This window comes from Coregonus lavaretus, assembly GCF_964263955.1.
Source record: "Coregonus lavaretus genome assembly, chromosome: 4".
In the NCBI taxonomy this organism is placed as follows: Eukaryota; Metazoa; Chordata; class Actinopteri; order Salmoniformes; family Salmonidae; genus Coregonus; species Coregonus lavaretus.
Window position 1 is genome coordinate 1,389,737 of NC_139991.1, and position 17,489 is coordinate 1,407,225.

The following is a 17,489-nucleotide window of genomic DNA, read 5'->3' on the forward strand; positions in this document are numbered from 1 at the left end:
CCCTCAATCTCATCAGCCCAGAGTGAATATCCTTTGAAAACTGAGGCATTGTGGGAGGACAGAAGGCAGGAAGGAGTCCATATTGCTGGGGCTGGGTTGGAGGAAGGGGAAGCACCCCCCTGTGTGTACTGTATGTGTGTGGGGAAGATAATTGATGTAAAACATATGCTGGCTAATTGTGCAGTTGCACCTGAGTGAATTCAGACACCCCATACAATGTCTCTGTGTCTCCTCCTTTTCAGAGAGACAGAGCGAGAGGGGGAGGGGGGAGAGAGGGAAAGACAGAAACTGAGAGACAAACAGAGAGAGAGAAGAAGAGAGAGAAGGAGATAGAAAAAGAGCGAGACAGGGGTATGGAGTGTGTAGACGTGATGGAAACAGAGGGAGAGAGAAGAGGATGGCTCCAAATCCAACACAGGCAATTTCTAATTTCCACTCTTAACTATGGAGTCGTGCCTTATGGGGTGATGAGATTAATTTGGTGTAGAGCTGCTGTTAGCCACGAGCCAGAGTGCTGGAACAACGTCAGCAGCAGCAGCAGTTTCACTCTGCCTCATCTACTCCAGTCAGAAACAACCAGAGACCCGCTCTGTGTCCTGCTAGCTTCATATGTAGTACCACACTCTGGGGCTCACAGTTAACACAGTACCTGATCAGTAACCCACCCACCACTACTACATCGCTGAGGGGTTACCCTCCAGGGGTTACGACCATGTTATTTATCCCATTCAACCAATTAGAGTGAGAACAAGGTACAACAGACGTCAATACATCTGTACCCTCTCAAAACACCTCATACAACATCACTCTGCCGAATACTCACAAAATACCTTAACTATAGTATACCATCATTCAGCAAACGAGTCCCCTGCAAATCACACTACTAACATCTATTACTGTACCAAGTTAAGACATCCCAGCGCAACACATTACAGTACAATCGATCACCAGCTCACACACTTTGTTGTACTCAGGGTTGTCTTTTTGGACTATACTACCACTCCACACTGTTTGGGCTCCATCCCTTCAGGCCACTACATTCACCTGTCTGTCCTGTGTGTGTTCTCTCTGGCCTCTAAAACAACACCAGGCACTAATCATGACTCTTACACTGGGGCAGGGCAGAGAATGACTAAACGTATCCATTTCATACCATATGACTGCTACTTATGGATCGATACTCCCCACTCCTCCAGAGAGCAGCCCTGGCTCCAGTCTGAAATAAAATTGTAAACACCACAGCCCCAAATGTTGCTCTCTGTGACTAATTCATTCTCTGTGCCTCTCTCTTGCTGCCTCTGAGACCATAAGTGGCTTTTTTTGTGAGGGACCAGAAAATGTGATTCTTTACCCAATTAGAGACATACCTGGTCCTCTGTAGCTCAATTGGTAGAGCATGGCGCTTGTAACGCCAGGGTAGTGGGTTCGATCCCCAGGACCACCCATATGTAAAAATGTATGCACGCATGACTGAAAGTCGCTTTGGATAAAAGCATCTGCTAAATGGCATATTATTATATTGCATACAGTAACGCCACCCACCACACACATGTACGCACACACGCACGCATGCACGCACACACACACACACACACACAGCCCCCATCCTCCAGATAAATAAAATGGCTTGTAGATGTTAATAGCTAATATGATCAAATATGTCTCTCTATACTTTACTAGCTGGCTGACAGCTGCTGCTTCACAGGGACGGGTCTTTCCCAAGCAATTTTCAAGTTTTTTTCATTTCAAAGAAACAAAAGGGACACGAGGTCAGTTGCTTGGAAAAGAGAGGTTGGGCCAATTAACTGCATGACAATCCCCTTGTTAAAGTCCTGGCTAATACCCATAGTGGATTGATTTACTAGACTCCACAGCCTCCTGACAATTCCCAAATCACAGCCCCTCTCTCTCTCTCTCCCTCTCTCTCTCGCTCTCTCTCTCGCTCTCTCTCTCGCTCCCCACATGAAGAAATACTACAGTTTACTTTAGAATACTACAGTACTTACTATAGAATTCTGTAGTAAACTGTAGTATACTGTAGAATACTATAATACACATTGAAGTGTCCGGGGGAAAAAACACTGTAGTAAATACTTCAGTATTGTTTGCAAAAACAATACAGTCCGCAAAAACACTTTTTTTTACTATAGTAAATACTACAGTATTTAATTTGTATATACCCTGCCCATTCCCCTCCCCCATATCCCAATTTGTGCCACCCATAAGTGAGAAACCTACATGCCAAATATAGACCATATTGTGTTCAACACTGGTTATAGAAAAGAGAAGAAGTGCTGAACTAGCCATTCTGACACCTACCTACAGGTTTTGGAAATGTTGTTATTTTAGTATTTCTCCAGTAGGTTTACTCAAGGAGAAAGCCTCCACTTCTGTGTCAAAGATAATAAAACAAAAACACTATAGTAAATACTAAAGTAATGTCTGCAAAAACACTACAGTAAATACTACAGTATACTACAATATGCAAAACACTACATAAATTACTATAGCATATGCTAGTTTTCTTTCACTACAGTATTTATACTATAGTTAACTGTAAATACTACTGTAAAGTCCTCAAAAACACAATACTATAGTATATAAATATAGTAATACTACAGTCTCTCTCACTCTCTCTCTCTCTCTCTCTCTCTCTCTCTCTCTCTCTCTCTCTCTCTCTCTCTCTCTGCCTGGCCATTGAAGTGTGCATTAGCACCACAGCTTTGGCTTGGCAGCAATATGGCTTTTAGATGTCACAATCTGCAATCTGAATTCCGAGATGGAATTTGCTGAGAGTCGATGCTGCAGTCTCGTTGAATAAAATGGAGAATCCAATCGCTTGTCTGTATCGTCAAGGACTAATGCCTATTATCATCTGTCTATTGGCATACTTTCTTTCATTTATTATCAGACGGGTTTATCACTCTCCATTTGTAATCTGGCTCATTAAAGGGCAGGGTGGTTTCTATAGATATTTGTGTGTTTTAGAAGGAGGGGAATGATGGATCCCTCTGCTTTGACTGAGCCTTTGTTGGATTCACTGACTGGTTATTTCTGAGTATCTGGCAGGGCCGGTGCGCTCTCTATTCTCTCTCTCCTCTCTCTCCTCTTGCTCTCCTCTCCCTTTCCTCTGTCTCTCTCTCTCTCTCTCCCCTCTCTCTCACTCTCTCTCTCCTCTCTCCATCACGGCATGCCAGTCAGGAGATAAGCATCAGGCGGCCCACTCCAATGACACCGCCACTTCCTCCCAGAGTCAGCAGATTACATTTTAGAAGTTGACAGCCTGTTATCACTCTGGATGGCAGGAGGGCTTAATCTTTGGTCCTTCCAGGGGGGAAGGAAGGCTGAGGAGGAGTCGAAGGAGTAGGATGAGCTCGGAGGCTCAGGCCAGGGGGACTACTCCACTCCTTGTGGTTTGAGTAGTGACAGACGTCTCCTGCACCACATTGTGTGCTAAAACTGTGGAACACTTTTATTCTACCCACAGAAACACATACAAGGCCCTCCCTTGCCTTCCCTTCGGCAAATCAGACCACGACTCTGGCCTCCTGCTTCCTGTTTACAAACAAAAGCTCAAACAGTACGTACCAGTGACACGCTCAGTACGGAAGTGGTCCGATGAAGCAGATGCGAGGCTACAAGACTGTTTTGCTAGTACAGACTGGGATATGTTCTGGGATTCATCCGATAGCATTGAAGAGTTTTCCACATCAGTCACCGACTTCATCAATAAGTGCATCGACGACATCCTACCCACAGTGACCATACAAACGTATCCAAACCAAAAACCATGGATTACAGGCTGAGCTACCACTTTACAAGGAACAGGACACGGACATGGACGCATACAAGAAATCCCATACGACCTCCGACTAACCATCAAACATGAAAAAGGACAATATAGGAGGAAGATGATCATCGGATGTGGCAGGGCTAGTAGACGATAATGGATTACAAAGGGAAATCAAGCCGTGAGTTGCCCAATGACACAAAGCTGCCTTTTATGCTTGCTTCGAGGAAAACAACACAGAGTCATGCATGAGAGCCCCTGCTGTTACGGACGACTGTGACAATTTTTAAACAGGTTAACACTCGCAAGGCCGCCAGGCCAGACGGAATACCAGGGCAAATTCTCAGAGCATACACAGACCAGCTGGCAAGTGTCTTCACTGACATTTTCAATCTCACCTAGTCCCAGTCTGTAATCCCAACATGTTTCAAGCTGACCATCATTGTCCCTGTTCCCAAGAACTCCAAGGTAACCTGCCTAAATGACTATTGTTCCATAGCACTCACATCTGTAATCATGAAGTGCTTTGAAAGGCTGGTCATGACACACATCCACACTATCATCACAGACACCCTCGACCCACTCCAATTCACATGTAGTCCTCTGTAGCTCAGCTGGTAGAGCACGGCGCTTGTAACGCCAAGGTAGTGGGTTCGATCCCCGGGACCACCCATACACGAAAAAATTTATGCATGCATGACTGTAAGTCGCTTTGGATAAAAGCGTCTGCTAAATGGCATATTATTATATTATATTATAACAGATCCACAGATGAAGCAATCTCAATTGCATTTCACACTGCCCCTCAGGGGTGTGTGCTTAGTCCCCTCCTGTACTCCCTGTACACCACGACCGCGTGGCTACACACGACTCTGTGAACGCCATCATCAAGTTTGCTGATGACACGTTGGTGGTAGGCGATGAGACAGCCTACAGGGAGGTCAGAGACCTGGCAGTGAGGTGCCAGGACAACAACCTCTCCCTCAACGCCAGTAAGACCAAGGAGCTCATTGTGGACTACAGGAAACAGGAGGGAGAGCACGCCCCCATCCACATTGACGGGGCTGTAATGGAGCGGGTCGAGAGCTTCAAGTTCCTTGGTGTCTACATCACCCTATTCCACCCACACCAGACACGATCATGACACACAGGTTAAAATAGCAAAACCAACTGTGAACCTACTATATTCATTTGGTAGCTAGTTTGTCCTGGGAGATGAATATTGGGTTGAATATGGTCCTCTTTTTAGCTGGTTCTTTGTTGAATTTTGACTCGAAGTCATAACATTTTTTGTGTTTCTTTACTCTGACGATTAATCCATAGATAAAAAGGGAAACCTAGTTAGTTTTTAGTTAGGCTAGTTATCTTTAATTAATCTCTCCTTGCTTGTCTTTCAACCATCCATGTGGGTTTGTATATTCCTAATATCCAATAAGAAGGGGACTTGCAGCGCGTGGAACGTCTAAAATAGAACCAAGTTCTTGTCACGCCCTGGCCTTGAGAGGCCGGTTGTTTTTAGTTGGTTTGGTCAGGGCGTGAGAATCTATGCTGGAAATTCTATGTTTGTGATCTAGGTAGTGTATTTCTATGTTTGACCGGGTGTGATTCCCAATCAGAGACAGCTGTCGCTCGTTGTCTCTGATTGGGGATCATACTTAAGTAGCCTATTTGTCTTCCTTAATTGTGGGATCTTGTTCCGTGTTAGGCTCGTATGTGTTTAGCCTGAGGACTTCACGTTACGTTGTTTCTTGTTTTGTTGAATGTTTATTTGATTTAATAAACATGTTCGCATACCACGCTGCACCTTGGTCTGACCCGTCTCTCAACGACCGTGACAGTTCTATTTTAGCGCTTTGTTAAGCAGACACTCGTTCACGCAAGCGAGAGGTGTAGGTGAAATGATTGAATAACATGTATGTGTAAATTTATTTTGCAATGCTCGCGCACACAACGTGGCCGATGAGGTTTGTGTGTAACCAGGGATTAAATAGGGCCGGGTCCCGCTGGAGAGCCAGGCGAGCGGAGACCTGGTACCTGCTTTGGTTATTTGAATTATATAATTAAAAATTGTCCATATAACATTTTCCACAGCCAAAAATACGATTAAGCAACATCAAAACCAGTAGATACAGTATAATATTTTACCTATTCAATTGTTCAGCCTAGTAGAATAATTTACCTATTCAATTGTTCAAACTGTCGCTTTCTATGCAAGAAAATAATATTCATCTCAAGGCGCATTCAAATTGCACAGGGAGAGAAATGTGCATGCCCAGTCATTGTACAACATTCATAACGCAGTCGCGGAAAAACACACCTTTGAAAGCAGTTTTAATGGCCACTGTTAAAAGAGGATGATCACGGAGCTTTCTAGTGTTACTATACGCACCATTTTAGAGCCTGAGTTTTTAGCAGTGGCATGGTTATGGGCGTTAGCGTTCGCCAATGGTGTTGAATGAATAGGTAAGACTGGGGCTAAATATAACACGGGTCAGGTTCGCTGCTCTTCCTGGGGTCCAAACATATTAACGCACTTACATTACATTTAAAACAAAAGATAAAACAGTACATCATATAACATTATTACACCACTACATATCTACAATACAAAATGTTTAATACCACCATACAACAATATCAAAATGTGTGCGTATGTATGTGTCTGTACCTTTGTGTGTGTCTCTTCACAGTCCCCATTGTTCCATAAGGTGCATTTTTACCTGTTTTTTAAAATCGGATTCTACTACTTGCACCAGTTACCTGATGTGGAATAGAGTTCCATGTAGTCATGGCTCTATGTAGTACTGTGCGCCTCCCATAGTCTGTTCTGGACTTGGGGACTGTGAAGAGACATCCGAGCTGTGTGCTAGTATTTTAAACAGACAGCTCGGTACATTCAGCTTGTCAACACCTACTACAAAAACAAGTAGTGATGAAGTCAATCTCTCTTTCACTTTGAGCCATGAGAGATTGACATGCATGTCATTAATGTTAGCTCTCCGTGTACTTTTAAGGGCCAGCTGTGCTGCCCTGTTCTGAGTCAACTGCAATTTTCCCAAGTCCCTCTTTGTGGCACCTGACCAGGTGCCACAAAACTAGGGCCTGTAGGACCTGTCTTGTTGATAGTGTTGTTAAGAAGGCAGAGCAGCGCTTTATTATGGACAGACTTCTTCCCATCTTAGCTACTGTTGGATCAATATGTTTTGACCATGACAGTTTACAATCCAGGGTTTATCCACATTATAGCAGGGGGTATAAAGCCATAACACATACGTTTTTCAGCAGCAGACTATGATCGATAATGTCAAAAGCTGCACTGAAGTCTAACAAGACAGCCCCCACAATAATTTTATCATCAATTTCTCTCAGCCAATCATCAGTCATTTGTGTAAGTGCTGTGCTTGTTGAGTGTCCTTCCCTATAAGCGTGCTGAAAGTCTGTTGTCAGTTTGTTTACTGTGAAATAGCATTGTATCTGGTCAAACACCATTTTTTCCAGAAGTTTACTATGGGTTGGTAACAGGCTGATTGGTCGGCTATTTGAGCCAGTAAAGGGGGCTTTACTATTCTTGGGTAGCGTAATGACTGTAGCTTCCCTCCAGGCCTGAGGGGGCACACTTTCTAGCAGGCTTAAATTGAAGATGTAGCAAATAGGAGTGGCAATATCGTCCGCTATTATCCTCAGTAATTGTCCATCCAGATTGTCAGACACCAGTGGTTTGTCATTGTTGATAGACAACAATCATTTTTCACCTTTTCCAAACGGACTTTATGGAATTCAAAAGTACAATTCTTATCTTTCATAATTTGGTCAGATATACTTGGATGTGTAGTGTCAGCGTTTGTTGCTGGCATGTCATACCTAAGTTAGCTTATCTTGCCAATGAAGAAGTAATTAAAGTAGTTGGCAATATCAGTGGGTTTTGTGATGAATGAGCCATCTGATTCAATGAATGATGGAGCCGAGTTTGCCTTTTTTCCCAAAATTTCATTTAAGGTGCTCCAAAGCTTTTTACTATCATTCTTTATATAATTTATTTTTGTTTCATAGTATAGTTTCTTTTTCTTTAGTTTAGTCACATGATTTCTTAATTTGCAGTACGTTTGCCAATCAGTTGGGCTGCCAGATTTATTTGCCATACCTTTTGCCTCATCCCTGTCAACCATAAAATGTTTCAATTCCTCATCAATCCAAGGGGATTTAACCGTTTTTACAGTCATTTTCTTAATGGGTGCGTGCTTATTAGTAACTGGAATAAGCAATTTCATAAATGTGTCAAGTGCAGCGCCAGGTTGCTCCTCATTACAAACCACAGACCAGCAAATATTATTTACATCATCAACATATGAATCACTACAAAACTTATTGTATGACCTCTTATACACTATATTAGGCCCAGCCTTTGGAACATTGGTTTTCCTAGATATGGCTACTATATTGTGATCACTACATCCTATAGATTTGGATACTGCTTTAAAGCACATTTCTGCAGCATTAATAATATAATAATATGCCCTTTAGCAGACGCTTTTATCCAAAGCGACTTACAGTCATGCGTGCATACATTATTTAATTTTTTGTGTATGGGTGGTCCCAGGGATCAAACCCTCTACCTTGGCATTACAAGCGCTGTGCTCTACCAGCTGAGCTACAGAGGACCATTAGCATTAGTAAAGATGTGATCAATGCATGCTGATGATTTCAATCCTGTGCTGTTTCTAAATACCCTGGAAGGTTGACTGAGGCCCTGAACCAGGTTTCAGGCACTGGTTACAGTTTGAAGTTTTTTCTTGAGTGGGCAGCTTGATGAGAGCCAGTCAATATTTAAATCACCCAGAAAATATACTTCTCTGTTGATATCACATACATTATCAAGCATTTCACACATATTATCCAGATACTGACTGTTAGCACTTGGTGGTCTATAGCAGCTTCCCACAAGAATGGGCTTTAGGTGAGGCAGATGAACCTGTAGCCATATTACTTCAAAAGTATCTAACATGAGATCGTCTCTAAGCTTTACAAGAATGTGGTTCTGAATATAGACTGCAACACCGCCCCCGTTGGAATTTCTGTCTTTTCGGTAGATGTTATAACCATGTATTGCTACCACTGTATCGTCAAAAGCATTATCTAAGTGAGTTTCAGAGATAGTCAGAATATGAATGTCATCTGTTACAAGCAAGTTTTTGACTTCATGGACTTTTTTTCTCAGGCAGCATATATTAATATGGGCTATTTTTAGCACTTTTCTGGGTTGCTTGATTATTTTTAATGCTTTACTGGGAAACTTATCAGAAGTAGACTTGCTTATGTTATTTATATTGGAGCTGATAGTGCAGGGTGAGCTGCACACAATGGTCTTCCTACTAGGGCACACCGCCTCAGTGCTAACAGTATAACTCTGGTTCATAGGCTCATAATTACTGCATACAATAGCTGTAGGATCAAGAAGAGGTATTAAGGGCAATTAGGGGGACATAAATTAAGTTACTTACATTGTGTCTGCCAACGCCCCTAGGATAATGTACATTTGATGCAGCATTATGACGACTCATTGTCACAATGGTAGTGATTAACTGAGCTGGTCTTGGGTCATTGATAAGTCACTGTTTCAACGCAGCCTTGAAATGCGTTGACAGGGTTTAACAGGTAGGCCTACATTATATTCAAAGATCCTTGGCATGTCAGAGCAAAGACCAAGCATGAGGTCGAAGGAATTGTCTGTAGAGCGCTGAGACAGGATTGTGTCGAGGCACAGATCTGGGGAAGGGTACCAAAAAATGTCTGCAGCATTGAAGGTCCCCAAGAACACAGTGGCCTCCATCATTCTTAAATGGAAGAAGTTTGGAACCACCAAGACTCTTCCTAGAGCTGGCTGCCCGGCCAAACTGAGCAATCGGGGGAGAAGGGCCTTGGTCAGGGAATGTTCCGTATTGACTGACCTTCATGTCTTAAAGTAATGATGGACTGTCGTTTGTCTTTGCTTATTTGAGCTGTTCTTGCCATAATATGGACTTGGTCTTATATCAAATAGGCCTGTCTTCTGTATACCAACTCTACCTTGTCAATTATGTTTTTTTTTTTTTTTTACAGCCTAAATAAGTTCAGGAGTAAAAATGTGCTTAACAAGTCACATAATAAGTTGCATGGACTCACTAGTGTGCAATAATAGTGTCTAACATACAATTATCTGTAAAGTCCCACAGTCAAGGAGTGAATTTCATACACAGATTCAACCACAAACACCAGGGAGGTTTTCCAATGCCTCGCAAAGAAGGGCACCTATGCTAGATGGGTCTTTGGATGGTGTATCAATACACCCAGTCACTACAAAGATACAGGCGTCCTTCCTAACTCAGTTGCAGGAGAAGAAGGAAACTGCTCAAGGATTTCACCATGAGGCCAATGGTGACTTTAAAACAGTTACAGAGTTTAATGGCTGTGATAGGAGAAAACGGAAGATGGATCAACAACATTGTAGTTACTCCACAATACTAACCTAATTGACAGAGTGAAAAGGAAGCCTGTACAGAATAAAAACATGTTTTCACTTTGTCATTATGACGTATTGTGTGTAGATGTATAAGAAAAAATATATATTTAATCCATTTTGAATTCATGCTTTAACACAACAAAATGTGGAATAGGTCAAGCAGTATGAATACTTTCTGAAGGCACTGTATATCAACGTTCTCAGGACCTTTTCAAACGTCCGAAATCGCAGTGTGTTTCTAGTTATCAGTCTGCCCAGCCAGCCCAGGCCGACTCACAGGCAGCAGGGCACAAGTTCAAGACTGATTCACCATTTGATTGTCTATCCTCCTGGATAACAGTGCTGTGAGAGGGATAACAGTTACCCAAACTGCCTCAAGGCTTTTGTTACTGGAACAATAAACTGAACACACGTCTGAAATCTTCACACAAATGATCTCCAAGGAAGATAACGGAATTGTGAAAACATCGCCTTTGTAGCTGGTGCAGATATTGCCAGGATTGTTCCTTTCACACTATGGTGCCTATAGAAAATATGGTGGTATTTTTTTGTAGCCCACAATGTAATGGCATATAGTTCTGTATATGATTTATCGACTGTAAAGGCTTGCCCTTACAGAAAAACCACATGATTTCACATGTGGAAAATTCCATGATTTCACATGAAATGTAATGTGAAATCATGTGAAAACGTGTTTTTGGAATAGTTCACATGTGGTAACATGTATCCATGTGTAATTTCATTTTATCACATGTTGTATCACATTAACTTCACATAAGATCACATGATCACATGAAAACGTGGTTTTGGAACACTTCACGTGATCATGTGAAATTCATGTGGTTTTTCCATAATTGATACACTGGCACTTGTCCTTTGCAAGTCTCATACCAAGTACATATGTACAGTATATATGGGTTGAACAGTAATAAGACATCGAACTGCTGAAGTTGCCTTGTCAGCTTACTATGGCAACCAGTTCCCCTCCAAGCAACTGTCTATGTCAAAACGTTCTTAGTTATTTATATGGAAACTAGGCTTCAAGGTCATTTTAATGCTCCGCATGCAGGTTTTGATAATATCGCACAAGATCTTCCTCATTTTAAAAACAGTAGGTTAGTATCAGTGTGGAAACATTTACACAACAAAAACTTTTGTTTACAAAGTGCAATATATGGGTCACATGTAGCATTTACTCACTAACAACATCTTATTTAGTTAATGATTTCCCCTGTTTAGCAGAGAAAATATGATATTCTAGGCAATGGTGTAGAGACCTTGAACACTGGCATTATTAATGTTTTCCATATACAGTGAGGGATCCCCTGCTGATTTTGTACGTTTGCCCACTGACAAAGACACGATCAGTCTATCATTTTAATGGTAGGTTTATTTGAACAGTGAGAGACAGAATAACAACAACAAAATCCAGAAAAACGCATGTCAAAAATGTTATAAATTGATTTGCATTTTAATGAGGGAAATAAGTATTTGACCCCTCTGCAAAACACGACTTAGTACTTGGTGGCAAAACCTTTGTTGGCAATCACAGAGGTCAGACGTTTCTTGTAGTTGGCCACCAGGGGGATTTTGTTCCACTCCTCTTTGCAGATCTTCTCCAAGTCATCAAGGTTTCGAGGCTGACGTTTGGCAACTCGAACCTTCAGCTCCCTCCACAGATTTTCTATGGGATTAAAGGTCTGGAGACTGACTAGGCCACTCCAGGACCTTAATGTGCTTGTTCTTGAGCCACTCCTTTGTTGCATTTTCCGTGTGTTTTGGGTCATTGTCATGCTGGAATACCCATCCACGACCCATTTTCAATGCCCTGGCTGAGGGAAGGAGGTTCTCACCCAAGATTTGACGGTACAGGGCCCCGTCCATTGTCCCTTTGATGCGGTGAAGTTGTCCTGTCCCCTTAGCAGAAAAACACCCCCAAAGCATAATGTTTCCACCTCCATGTTTGACGGTTGGGATGGTGTTCTTGGGGTCATAGGCAGCATTCCTCCTCCTCCAAACACGGCGAGTTGAGTTGATGCCAAAGAGCTCCATTTTGGTCTCATCTGACCACAACACTTTCACCCAGTTCTCCTCTGAATCATTCAGATGTTCATTGGCAAACTTCAGACGGCCCTGTATATGTGCTTTCTTGAGCAGGGGGACCTTGTGGGCGCAGCAGGATTTCAGTCCTTCACGGCGTAGTGTGTTACCAATTGTTTTCTTGGTGACTATGGTCCCAGCTGCCTTGAGATCATTGACAAGATCCTTCCGTGTAGTTCTGGGCTGATTCCTCACCGTTCTCATGATCATTGCAACTCCACGAGGTGAGATCTTGGATGGAGCCCCAGGCCAAGGGAGATTGACAGTTCTTTTGTGTTTCTTCCATTGGCAAATAATCGCACCAACTGTTGTCACCTTCTCACCAAGCTGCTTGGCGATGGTCTTGTAGCCCATTCCAGCCTTGTGTAGGTCTACAATCTTGTCCCTGACATCCTTGGAGAGCTCTTTGGTCTTGGCCATGGTGGAGAGTTTGGAATCTGATTGATTGATTGCTTCTGTGGACAGGTGTCTTTTATACAGGTAACAAACTGAGATTAGGAGCACTCCCTTTAAGAGTGTGCTCCTAATCTCAGCTCGTTACCTGTATAAAAGACACCTGGGAGCCAGAAATCTTTCTGATTGAGAGGGGGTCAAATACTTATTTCCCTCATTAAAATGCAAATAAATTTTTAACATTTTTGACATGCGTTTTTCTGTATTTTTTTGTCCTTCTCTCTCTCTCTCTCTCTCTCTCTCTCTCTCTCTCTCTCTCTCTCTCTCTCTCTCTCTCTCTCTCTCTCTCTCTCTCTCTCTCTCTCTCTCTCTCTCTCTCTCTCTCTCTCTCTCTCTCGCTTTAAGTGTCTGTCTCTGTCTGTGTCTGTGACTGGTTTTCACAGCCTGTCTCCAGCCTGCTGGGAGATGCTGGCTTCAGAGTGCTCCTCTCACACACTTTTGACTAGGAGGCACAAAGTCTAAAATACTTTGCAGTGGTAAAGACAAGTGTTCTAGCTGTGAGCTTTCTGAAGTGCGTATGACGGTAAAGACAAGCTTTCTGACAGCAATTAAACTTTGAGGAGAACAACAGCCTCATAAGAAAAAGACAGTCCCGTCTAAGGAAAAATCATGGTTGTTATGCAACTCAGGCCCTCCCTTCCAGTACTTATTAAATCAGCTCTGTGTGGTGCCTTCCATGTGACTGTCAGAACTTATACCTACCACTTCCCAGTCCTACTTTACCTGCTGTTCTACCTTTGATTACTTTTTAATCAAACTCTCATGCAAAAAAAAAACACAAAACATAAGGGAAATTGTCCTGAAAAAAATAAGTATTATTTTTGAAATCGTTCTGTTATTCTGCTGTTGGTTTGGTGGAGGGGAAAAAGGGATGTTCTTCAGTTGGTTAGGGAAAGGGAGAGCTGGGATTGGATGACTGTTTTGGCTCCAATATTAGACATGTATATTCATGTTGCTGCTCATTACCAGGCCTTTGATAACCAATCCCATCCTGATTATTTGGTGCTCCCATGGCGAGAGGAGAGAGACTCTAGTTCCCGAGACGGGGAGCAGAGAGGAAACGGAGGATTGGTGTCAGACAGATAAGGGAATGACTAGGGACACTGATGGCCAGGGCCTTGTCATATTGAATAAGTGGCAGAGTGCCGTCTTTAATCAGCGACTGTGGCAGCTAGACTCTGTCTGTCTGTCTGTCTGTCTGTCTGTCTGTCGGTCTGTTGTCTGTGGCTCAGCCAGCTCACCTGTTAATTCTAATTACCCAAAAATACATTACATTTGACATTTTAGTCACTTAGCAGACGCTCTTATCCAGAGCGTCTTACTGTTAGTGAGTGCATACATTTTCATACTGGCCCCCCGTGGGAAACGAACCCACAACCCTGGCGTTGCAAGCGCCATGCTCTACCAACTGAGCATTATTATTATTATTATTATTATTATTATTATTTTTTGTGCTGCAGTGGACACGCCAAATATCTTCTTATCTCCCTCCCAAAAAGCTCTGCATTGAATTTGCACTGCAGTGGATGAAGGTAGATCAATTGTGAGACTATATTTTAAGTGAGTACAAACTCTTGAGTTATTTGGTATTGACTTCTGTCCAAGTCCTCCACAACTGCAATGACAAGTTTGTATACAGTAAATGCACCAGGCTTTGGTCACTGAAGGAGTTCTCTCTGTGCTGCAGCAGGACAGTGTACAGTACGGCCCACCCTTGGCTGTGGGGTTAGAGTGACACAGCATGGGGCAGATTGGGTATGTTGAGTGGCACAGGCTCCAGTAGCAGCCTTCAAATACTTTTCAAAAAGCCACTTCACTGATGGATCTACCTGGTGCTCAACCCACATCCTGTTTTCAAATCCTTTTGGAGTTTTTGAACACAGCCCAGCGTGCCCTTGGAGAAAGGCCAGGCAGACACCCCCCACTACCACAGCTCATCGCTGCGCTCATCTGTCAACTAACAATCTTCAAAATGTTTGCTGACATGGGCTAATTAAGTGACTGCCAGTGACTGACATAACAAGAGAAAAACTGCTTATGCACAACCATACTTTGAAATTGCACCTTGTGTATTCTACTATTCTAACTCGCAACCGTAAGTTGAGACCTCGACTGCGTTCCCTATTTTATTATTGATCTGAGGGCCTTCAAAAGGCCGCCAGTTGCCCATGTCTGTGCTAGTGGGAGGCTCAAAAGATGCATCTTCACCTTTGCACTACAGCTGAAAGGGAAAGATCAGAGCATCTGCTTTTTTTTTGTTTCCCTCTCCGCTGGTAAATGTAGCTTCCTCTGTCTCATGTGGATGCTTTCTGATCTGGGCTGCATTTTGTATTTTATGGCTTACTGGATAGCACCAGATCAGCTGTTTAGAATTTCCAGGACTGAGGAATGGTTCAGGGGAGATGTAACGCTCGCCCAAGCCTGCGTGCTGCACACAGAGAGCATTCTCTAAAGTTTGTGCAGTAAAAACACAACTGGCAAAAGCCAAATACTAATATGCCTCTCTTGAATATTAAAGTATAGTAAATGGCTTTTAGTATTTTGGTAGAGTAATAGTTTGCTTTAATTGCTTTAGGGATAACATTGTATTTTTCTGGACATTCACTGTAATGGAAGAAAGTGGAGGAAAAAATCAATTTGAAAACATTTTGGCAGCCATTGGTTGTGGGATCAGATGGCTTTGGAAAACAGATTATGTCCAGCCCAGAGAGCCCAGAACATGACCACAGGGGATTGATGGTAATAGAACACCACATGACCTTGGTGTTGCCACAGAGCACTTGGGTTATAGATCCAATTGTGATACCCTAGAAGGTTAGCAGACTGAGTGGGCAATGTGGGCAATGAATACTTACAGTACCTAGCCAAATACCTACCTACTGAATACCTACCTACTGAATTCCTACCTACGCAAAGGTAGGCTACTGTATCCAGGGTTTCAGAGTTTCAGCTATCAAGGCCACTTGGATGGTTCAGGTTTCAGCGTGTTCTGCCAGACCATAATAGGCTATCCCTTCTCAGTGGCTGAGGTGTACAGAAGAGAATGGAGATCTGTTATGTCTACGGCTTGGCATGAGCACAGGTTGCCATGACACTCTCCAGATCGTCATGTGATCCAGGGACAAAACCGGCCAGCAGAAAACTCTTATTGTACTGTATGGTTGCACTGTTTCAATCAAGTTTTGTTTTCTCACCAAATCCCCAGAGACAGGGTTTCCCTACTATGTCAAAGGTCAGGGGTACATTGCACTTAAGGTTGTGTAAAATGACTGAGTGACGTAGCTTTGCCGAGTAATAGTTTCCAATGCTCTGAACTGAGAAGGATTGAGTGAAGTGGAGTGAGAGTGGATGGTGTCAGGTCTACACAAGCAGTTGTTGTTAAGGGAGCATTGTGAGGTGGACAGGCGAAGGACGGAGAGAAAATAATAAGGAAAAATAATATATATTTTTTCCACAAACATCCATTGGAGTGGATTTGCATGGAAATATTGCTGCTCAGCCCCTCCCTCCGCGCTAGGTCATCAGCAGAATTTAATTACATTAAGAGACAGCTAAATTAGACTCTGCAAACAGAACGGCTTAAAGGATTACTGGACCGCTGGTGGGGAGAGATCAAATTCTACCTTCCAGCTTGAAACAATATGCACGGTACCCATGTGAAGAGGGATTGATGGAGCGATGGAGGGAGGGATGGAGGGATGGGAGAGGGATGGAGGGAGGGTGGTCATGGACCAGATGAGAGGGGAGCTGTACATACAGCCACAGTCAGTCCACAGGTAGATCATATAGAGCAGTTGTATTCAAACTTTTTCCACAAGAATTTCTACGGACCACAATTTTTCCACAAGAATTTCTGGGGACCCCATTTTTTCAACGAGAATTCTGGGGACCCCATTTTTTCTAAAGGAGTTTCTGTTGCAAAATGTTCATCTCTTATCAAAATGAAAATAAAGCAATAAATTCATTTTTTAATTGTCGTTCTCAAAAATGTTTGTATATTGTCCCATACAATAATCTGTACTCTTAATGTTTTGTTCCCAAAAAAATACTATCTATTTAGACTGAGTGTACAAAACATTAAGAACACCTGCTCTTTCCATGAAATAGACTGACCAGGTGAATCCAGGTGATGTCACTTGTTAAATCCACTTCAATCAGTATATATGAAGGGGAGGAGACAGGTTAAAGAAGGATTTTTAAGCCTTGAGACAAATGAGACATGGATTGTGTCTGTGTGTCATTCAGAGGGAGAAAGGGAAAGACAAAATATTTAAGTGCCTTTGAACAGGGTATGGTAGTAGGTGCCAGGCGCTCCGGTTTGTGTCAAGAACTGCAACGCTGCTGGGGTTTTCACGCTCAACAGTTTACCATGTGTATCAAGAATGGTCCACAACCAATGGACCTCCAGCCAACTTGACACAACTGTGGGAAACATTGGAGTCAACATGGGCCAGCATCCCTGTGGAACACTTTCGACACCGACGAATTGAGGCTGTTCTGAGGGCAAAGGGATGGTGCAACTCAATATTAGAAAGGTGTTCCAAATGTTTTGTACACTAAGTGTATGTATATACAGTACCAGTCAAAAGTTTGGACACACCTACTCATTCAAGGGTTTTTCTTTATTTCTACAATTTAATACATTGTAGA

At 42.7% G+C, this 17,489-nt stretch overlaps 1 protein-coding gene across 1 annotated transcript in view; it reads right to left on the reverse strand.

Moving 5' to 3' along the window:
* LOC311128135 (carbohydrate sulfotransferase 8-like) overlaps nucleotides 1-17,489 on the reverse strand; it is a gene marked incomplete at its 3' end in the record, with an annotated part of 200,164 nt that overhangs the window by 116,493 nt on the left and 66,182 nt on the right. The window lies entirely within an intron of this gene.